General features: G+C 54.1%; 1 long non-coding RNA gene across 1 annotated transcript; it reads right to left on the bottom strand.

Moving 5' to 3' along the window:
• Nucleotides 1-344: 344 nt before the first annotated feature.
• LOC121095126 lies at nt 345-3,291 on the bottom strand. The gene is made up of 2 exons (XR_005830018.1): nt 2,933-3,291; nt 345-803 (listed from the first exon to the last, which is right to left on the bottom strand). It is a non-coding gene; the product is annotated as an uncharacterized LOC121095126 (long non-coding RNA).
• Nucleotides 3,292-7,749: the final 4,458 nt, after the last annotated feature.

Genomic DNA, 7,749 nt, shown 5'->3' with positions numbered 1-7,749 from the left:
TCTGCCTCAGTTTCAGGCTCCTCCTCGGATCTTGATCATCTTTCTGCCTGCTTTAACTCACACACTCCTTCAAGCGCACTTAGTCTTTGAACAAGCAATTCCTATTCACATATACCAATTTTTCTAAAAACACCTGCATTTCTGAGAGCACCTCTGTGCACAAATTGATCATCTGTTGTTTCTCTGTTCTCCCACTGATTAACTGGACTGGGTTTTAAACCAGCCTTGGATTAGAGCTGCGCTAGGGATGAGGCCTGGCTCTGCCACTTAGCTGCTTCAGCACTTCACATTTCTTAATTCAAAACACATTTTCTTTAACAAGCAATAACAACAATGGAGAACAATTAACACTGGTTTGGTCACTGCTGATGAAAATTATGGTTTCTAGTGTATATTGCTATATGTAACATTTATGAAACCTGGATCTGCAGGAAGAAAAATGTTCTGTTTCATGCCCACAGATGAGCTTCCTGAGATGAGCATCCACGTTTCAACAAGCCTTTAAATCAAAGGTTGTAAACGAGTGTCAGTCTGCACAACCAGCTGGGAATCTTCTGTTGTTCTAGGCCCGTATATTTGTCCCATTCAATACCTTGTCTGTGTCATTTGCCTTTTTGTCTGTCCTGTGCTCTCCTGCTGAAGATTTCATAGGCTTCAGTCTCCTGCTACTGCTCCAGCTCCCGCATCTAATGCTCCTTATCTCTTATCTGCTCAGAAAAGTCCAAGAGTTTCAGGGAGTTGCCCCCCCTCCAGGAGGAAGGGAAGAGAAACAATTTGTCAGATGAAGTGCTGATCCATTTCACCTATGCAAACAGGAAAGGAGCGAAGAAACAATGAGAATGTAGGTGAGATGCAAAAAACAGGATTTCTGGATAATATTACTGTATTCTGGTGTTTCACACACACACACCCCTTTTTTTTTTTTTTTCATATCACTATTCTGTTAACTTTTTTTTGTTAGATCGAGAAGTAGCCTGCTACTAAGCTACTCAACTGACCTGAATATCACCTACGCATGGACTTCAGAATTGCCTTTGGCCAGGATTAAATGCTGCCAAGCAGGAATGCCTGAACAGGTCAAGCTTTAACGTTCAGATCTGTAACAGCGGGGTTCCAGTACGCCCTTTTTCTCGTGCCCCACAGACAAAAAAGCATTACCATTCTACAACCACACACTTCGCCCATCTGAGAGGTGAACAAAACATCATGGCTATTGGAAAAGAGCAGCATAAAGATAAAAGAGCCTAGGCGATACCAATTTAAGCTATCTACATTTAGGTTAAAAGAAAACTTCAGGCTAGAAAAAAAAATATTTCACACGTGCATAATAGAATGAGCTTAACTGGAGAATTCTTTAGGGGAACCGATGAACTGAAAACCATTTAAGGAGTGGTCACAATGCTTGCTGCTAAAGGGATGCTTTCAAGAAAAAAGTTGCTTTCCCAAGTTTTTCCCCCAACGAGTTTAAAATTCAATGGAAATAAGTTTTCAATCAGAGTGAACATTAGTCACTGGGTATGCCTTTCATTTTCATGAAGTCATCACAACAATACATGTAATAGTTATAAATTTCATGCATTTGCAAAACCATTTTGACCCTGCTGAGGACACAGTTAACATTCTGGATTCGGGTGCAAATTTAGTGATGCTGGGTTTGCGTTTCTTTTGGACTCTGTATTCTTCCAGAAGACATTAATTCTTCTCTTCTATCTCCAGCAATGTGCTGCTGAAAGAGTACAGTAACCGAGTCAAAAACAGCACAAGTTTTTCCTCAGCTTCTGTTTTGGATGGATGGTTTTGAATCACTAAGAGTTCTACTGTACTACCTGTAAGTAGAGGTTTTCTAGCACAGATCTATGCAGTTCTTTAAGTATTTTCCCATGCAAGGGAACAACAAGAAGAATGATTTTTAGGGTGTTTGCTCTATGACTATAGTAACGGTCTTTTTGGAGGGGAGACTCGCTATTTGGTCAGTCCAGTCTGCTCCGTGGTCCTTGTGCTCACCAAATAGAAAAGGAAGTAGCAGGACTACAGGGCTGGAACAGGGGAAACAGGAGACTTTCCCTTCAGCTTTTATATCAGACAACTAGTTTGCTGTTGCTGGAGCTCAGACACAAGAGCAGGATGTCAGACATGCTTTTCCCCTGGATTATGGGACGCTAACCTACACACGGTAGTATACTATGAGTCCACTGCTTGCTTCAGGAGAACAACTTCATAGTTGTTAGCAAACCAAAACCAAGCTTACTCAGCTTCAACAAGAATGTTGGGCTGTTGTATTAGAGATAGGGGTTCCCAAGCAGCAGTGTGGCCTTCAGTGCCACAGGGAAAAAGGGCAGGAGAAACTGAAAGGAAGGGGGTGCTCAGCAGCCTTTCCCTGACCTGCTATAGGCTCGAGACTCACAGTTTTACTCAAAAAAGGACAGAATCCCTGGGGATTTAAAAAGCAGCACACAGAATAGAGATTTGAACCCAATCTCCTTCTTCCTAGATCAAAAAAAATAAAGTAAAAATCTGTCTTGGGCACAATAAGAATATGTTAGGGGCAAGGGGTAGAGGGGCAGAATGTCTTACTCTCTTCCCCCCCTCTCCCAGCAGACAGCAACATCGTTCTCACTACAGATGTGGCAAGGTTTTGGTAGCTGGGCAGCTACAAGGCTAACTTCTGTGAGAATCCGCTAGAAGCTTCCCCCATGTCCAACAGAGCCAGTACCAGCCAGCTCCAAAACAAACCCACTGCTGGCCAAGGCCAAGTTCATTAGCAAAAGTGGCAGCACCTCTGTGACAACATAGTTAATTAGGGGGAAAAGTTATTGCACAAAAGCAACTGTGCCAGACAGGGGAGTGAGAATATATGAAAGAGCCCTGCAGACACCAAGGTCAGTGAAGACGGGTGGGAGGAGGTGCTCTAGGTGCCACAGCAGAGATTCACCTGCAGCCCGTGGTGAAGCCCATGGTGAGGCAGGCGGTGACCCTCAGCCCATGAGGTCCATGATGGAGCAGATGTGCACCTGCAGCCTGGGGAGGACCCCACGCTGGGGCAGGTGGATGTCTGAAGGAGGCTGTGACCCCATGGGCAACCCGCACTGGAGCAGGCTCGTAGCAGGACCTGTGGAGAGAGGAGCCCAGGCTGGAGCCAGTTTGGTGGCAGAACTTGTGACCCCACAGGGGACCCACGCTGGAGCCGTCTGTTCCTGATGGACTGCACCCTGTGGAAGGCACCCACACTGGAGCTAGGGAAGAGCATGAGGAGCCCTCTCCCTGAGGAAGGAGCAGCAGCAGAAACGTGACGTCCTGTGCTGCTGCATGGGGAGACAGAGAAATCAGGAGTAAAGTTACACCCGACAGAAGGGGGGGTGGCATTCTTAAGATTTGGGGTTTTGAGTGGTAGTAAGCTGAACTAGCTTCCCTGAGTTTGTTTTACCCCTGACAGTAACTGCCGAGTGATCTGCCTCTCCTTACCTCAACCCACGAGCTTTTTCATTGTTATTTTCTCTCCCCTGCCCCGCTGAGGAGGGGGAGTGACAAGAGCGGCTTTGCTGGGCACCTGGTGTCCAGCCAGGGTCACCCCACCAGAAAAAACACCCCACAGCAGCACGGAGAGGAGAGGGGCCAGAGCCGGGGCCTGGGACGCGCGAGCGGGGAGACGGGCCCCGAGGGCCGGGCGCTCACCGCAGCTCCCGCTCTGGGCGCCGCAGCGAGGTGCCTCTTTCTCCCGCTCCTCCCCCCTTTCTCCTCCGTGACGCCGGTGCCCGGCTGTCCCCCACCGGGGTCTCACGGCTCTCGGGGGACGAGGCCGCCTGGCTGCCGGGCCCCGCTCCGGCCCCGCGGGGCGCTGCGGCCCGGCAGAGGGAGCCTTCCTCACCCGGACGGCCGTGGATTGCTCCTTCCTCACCCACCTTCCTCTGGCCTGCCCGGCGCCACCCCAGGCAGCCCCTCCCGCAGCCGGGCAGGCCCCACGCAGCCCTTCTGGCCCCGCGCCGGGACGGCCCGCACAGGCCCGCGGCGGGGGCAGCCCGCGGCGTCCCCAGGGCACGGACGGGCAGCGGCACGGCCCCGGGGGAGGGAGAGCAGCAGCGGCCGCTGCCGGCGTAGCTCAGCTCGGCCCGGCCGGGGCTCTCCCGCCGCGGGGGGGCTCTAGAGGCGTGTTTGGGGCCCGACTGCCGCCACCGCGGCCGGGGGTGCGGGCCCAGCCCCATGGGAGGAGCCGGGGCTGGGGGCAGCTGCGCGGGGCGAGCGGGACCGGGGCAGGCTCGGGGGGAACCGGGCGGTACCGCCTCCTGCCGCTCCCTCCCCTCAGCTCTCGGGACCCGTGGACCCCGCTCGCCGCCTGCGGGCCGGGACCTGCCGCAGCGGCGGCCGGAGCCTCCCGCGCCGCACTCCCGCACCGCCCGTGCGCCGGCGGGGCCAGAGCTGCCGCCGCCGCATCCCCGCACGGGGCCCCTGGGGCGGCGGCCCTGCAGCGCCCTTACGGGCGGGCTGCAGTGCGCAGTAAGCCCGTACTCCTGGAGGTGTCTTGTGACCAGTGTGACCTCCAGCCCAGGGAGCTCCTGGAGCTGCCAGGGCACTGCCCCCTCAAGGGCCACCACCTTCGCCCTTCACGGCCTGCCCGCAGCCCCGCAGGGCTTGGATGCTGGTGGTCCCCTGTGGAGGGACTGCAGAGGTCAGGGGGTAGAACCTGCCATCCACCGTTCTGGCCCGCGCCTCGCAGCAGCCCAAATAGCCCTGGGGGATTTCTGGGGCTGCTGCCACAGAGCCTCCATGGGGTACCCACGTGTGAGCTTGACAGCCCTCAGGACTCAGGTTTGTAGCAGGGAACCCTGTGATGAGGCCCGGGGAGAGCACAGTGGGCACTTGCCCTGCTGAGGCCTTCACCATCCCCCAGGGTGCCCTCAGGGCTGCACCTGTGGCAGCCGTGCCCCTCTCATTGCCCCAGCTGGATGTGCTGGGCAGGGTGCTGGCCCGCCAGGGGTGCCTGGCCACTCTCCTCCCCAGGCACTGGGCCACAGAAGGGGACAGGCACCAGGCAGGGGCATGGTGTTATGGAGGCTGCCGGGCAGGCAAGGGATGTCCCAGGTGACGGCAGTGTGTCCTGGTCGAGCTGGTGCTTTAGTTTCAGGCAGTGGGGATGGACACAGCGTGACCCAGGCACCCAGCGCGAGTTTGGGCAGTGACTGATGCAGCACCTCCGTGGACTGCTGTACTGCTACAGGGAGTCTTTGCAGCTTAATCTCCAGGTTAAACCACTGGTCTGCATCAGGTGGGGCAGGGAACAGAAATAACCAAAGTTGGCTTTGGCTGTATGGAGCGCAAGTGAGATATGCTTACTCTTCCCATCCGGCCTTGCCATCCCTGAGTGTGTGGTGGCCATCACCAGTCCCAGGAGCACGGTGAAACTATCCCTCAGGGGCCTCCTGGCCTCCTCGTTGCTTTTGCAGCTCTCTGCTGGGAAGACCCTGTCAAGGTGGTCTGCAGAGCTCTAAAAATTTCAGATCACTTGTAGAAAAACAGGTTGTGGCTGCCTTTCAGGAGAAAGGCTGCTTCTGCGTGCTTTGAGTTTGGGTCTCTCTGGGAAGCAGGTCTTGACACTGGATCAAATCACTATCTTAATGCAGAGAGGTTAATTAAAACACATGGCCAAGACCACACTTACAACCACTCAAGTCTTACCTGCATCTGCATGGCCCAAATTCCCACTTTGTATCCTTCATTTACCAGCACATGTGCCAGGCTCAGCGCTTGCAATACTGCTTAGTTCCACTTTCTTCACAGAAATCCACAAATTGGGCCACGTCCTCTACCAGCTGCTAATAGCCGCAGCTAGAAAAGGAAACACAACTGAAAAAACCCACGTGGTTCTTTTTGATGGCTTTTGAACTCACATTTCTCCGCTTCTCATTGTAACAAGATTCTCCAAGCTTTGCCTAAAAATAAACCATCAATGAGGACAAAAGGGTGGTTTCTTCTAAAAGTATCCCCTCCCCTATCAGGTTTCTGCATGGCCAAGAAAAGCTTAAATATCTCTATGTGTGGGTGTGTATATAATAGACGCTGTCTACTTACTTATTGTCATGATGTATACACAGTTTTTCATCAATCCTAAGCAATTTCCATGCTTTGGTGCTGAGCAGCAGTCCAAGCCAGCAACAAACCGCTGGTTGACACAAGCCCTGGTGACTGCTGGGTACCTCATTCTTTTCCAGTTTCACATCAGTCTTTGGTGATCCCCGCAAGCACTTAGGCTCATACTGCTCAGCGGTTACAGTCTGTGGTTTTTCTGTTCACTGAGTAACAATCCCTAATTCCCGCCACCAAGAACTTTGCTGCACGGTGGTATATTTATTAGCAGCCCTTGGGCATTTTTCTAAGGCCACCCACTTTTTAGAGCCAGAGCACTGAACGGTACTGCCTTCCCAGCCTAATTCACTCGTGACTTCCCAGTGCTGGGAACGAGCAGCAGGACAAGGCTATACGACACACCACTGCAGGGAATCCCAGCCCACAGGAAGCCCCAGCACGATGGTGAAGCGCTGGCATGTGCCGGGGTGCCGTGTCCTTGGGGCTGGGACCCAGGTGGCCAAGGGTCCCCTGCCAGACCCAGCAACGGGGCCAGAAGTCACACCTGGCACCCAGCAGCCCAGAAGTGACTCCAAAACAGTTTTCTGTTGCCTCCATCTATCCCAGGCCCTGCCAATTTGGGTTGCATCAGCACTGTGGCTTGCCACAACCAGCACGTCTCACCCCTCACTCCGGTCCCAAGCACTTAACGGCTCTGCCGGTTTCAGAGGGAGGTCTAAACTGCATTTCCCACTCCTGCTCCAGCACCTACAGCTCCACTGGTGGCCATCCTCCCTCACCCTCTGGACAGTGGCAGCAGCCCTGCCCCGGGCTCTGCCTCCCCTCCCAGTGCCCACCAACCAGGAAGCATGGCTTGCTCTCCAACTTCAGCATCTGGTCATTCCCAATGGCAGTCAGAAAGGAAACTTCTTTCTTTTCAACCCCCCAGCTGGGCGCAGCAGATGGGTTTTGACTTGCTCTGCCACATCTCTGTCACCATGAGACGGGATGGCTCACAGCAGTACACACAGCATGGAGAAGCCCTGGTTTCCATTTGGGAGCTTCTCCTTTATGGCGGAGAGGCAAGGCAGCTCCTTTCTGCCCCACGGGGCTTCTCTCTCCCTCCCCCAACCCAGGGGCCACAGCCACTGCAGGCTGCAGCTTTCTGCTGGGGACCGCTGCTTAGGCTTTGAAGTTCAGTGGCAGTGACACCCATGGCTAGATTTTCGGTGAGGTGGCCTCACAGCCCAGCCTGAAATGCAGATGGCTCCAGGTGTGTGTGACGGCCAGCATGGGACTCCCCGCTCCAGGGTTTTCCAGCTACTCCGAGGCCCAAGCCCCACACTGGGACCAGCAAGGCCATCCCCTATGGTGTTGCTGTCAGTTTCCTCCCTTCCTGGCGTTACCCCAGCAAAAGCACCCATGCATCTACGGTACCCCCCAACCCCCCCATCACAGATCTCACTTCAGCCTCATCCATGCCAGAACCATCCTGGGAAGAGGAACTAACCATCAAAAATAGGGGAAGTGAGCCTGTCCATATGGAAGGACAGCAGAAGCTTCTTTAACTGTTTGTTCCCCGAAACACACAGCAGCTGCCCTGTGCTGCTGAAACTGGGCCCCCACCACACGCCAGCATCCCTGGGCAGAGCCAGCTCAGTACCACTGGGACCAGCTTCCCACAGGTCAGCC

This window comes from Falco naumanni, chromosome 10 (assembly GCF_017639655.2).
Source record: "Falco naumanni isolate bFalNau1 chromosome 10, bFalNau1.pat, whole genome shotgun sequence".
Taxonomy (NCBI): Eukaryota; Metazoa; Chordata; class Aves; order Falconiformes; family Falconidae; genus Falco; species Falco naumanni.
Note: the sequence above shows the minus strand (reverse complement) of the source record. Positions and strands in the feature narration are given on the sequence as shown.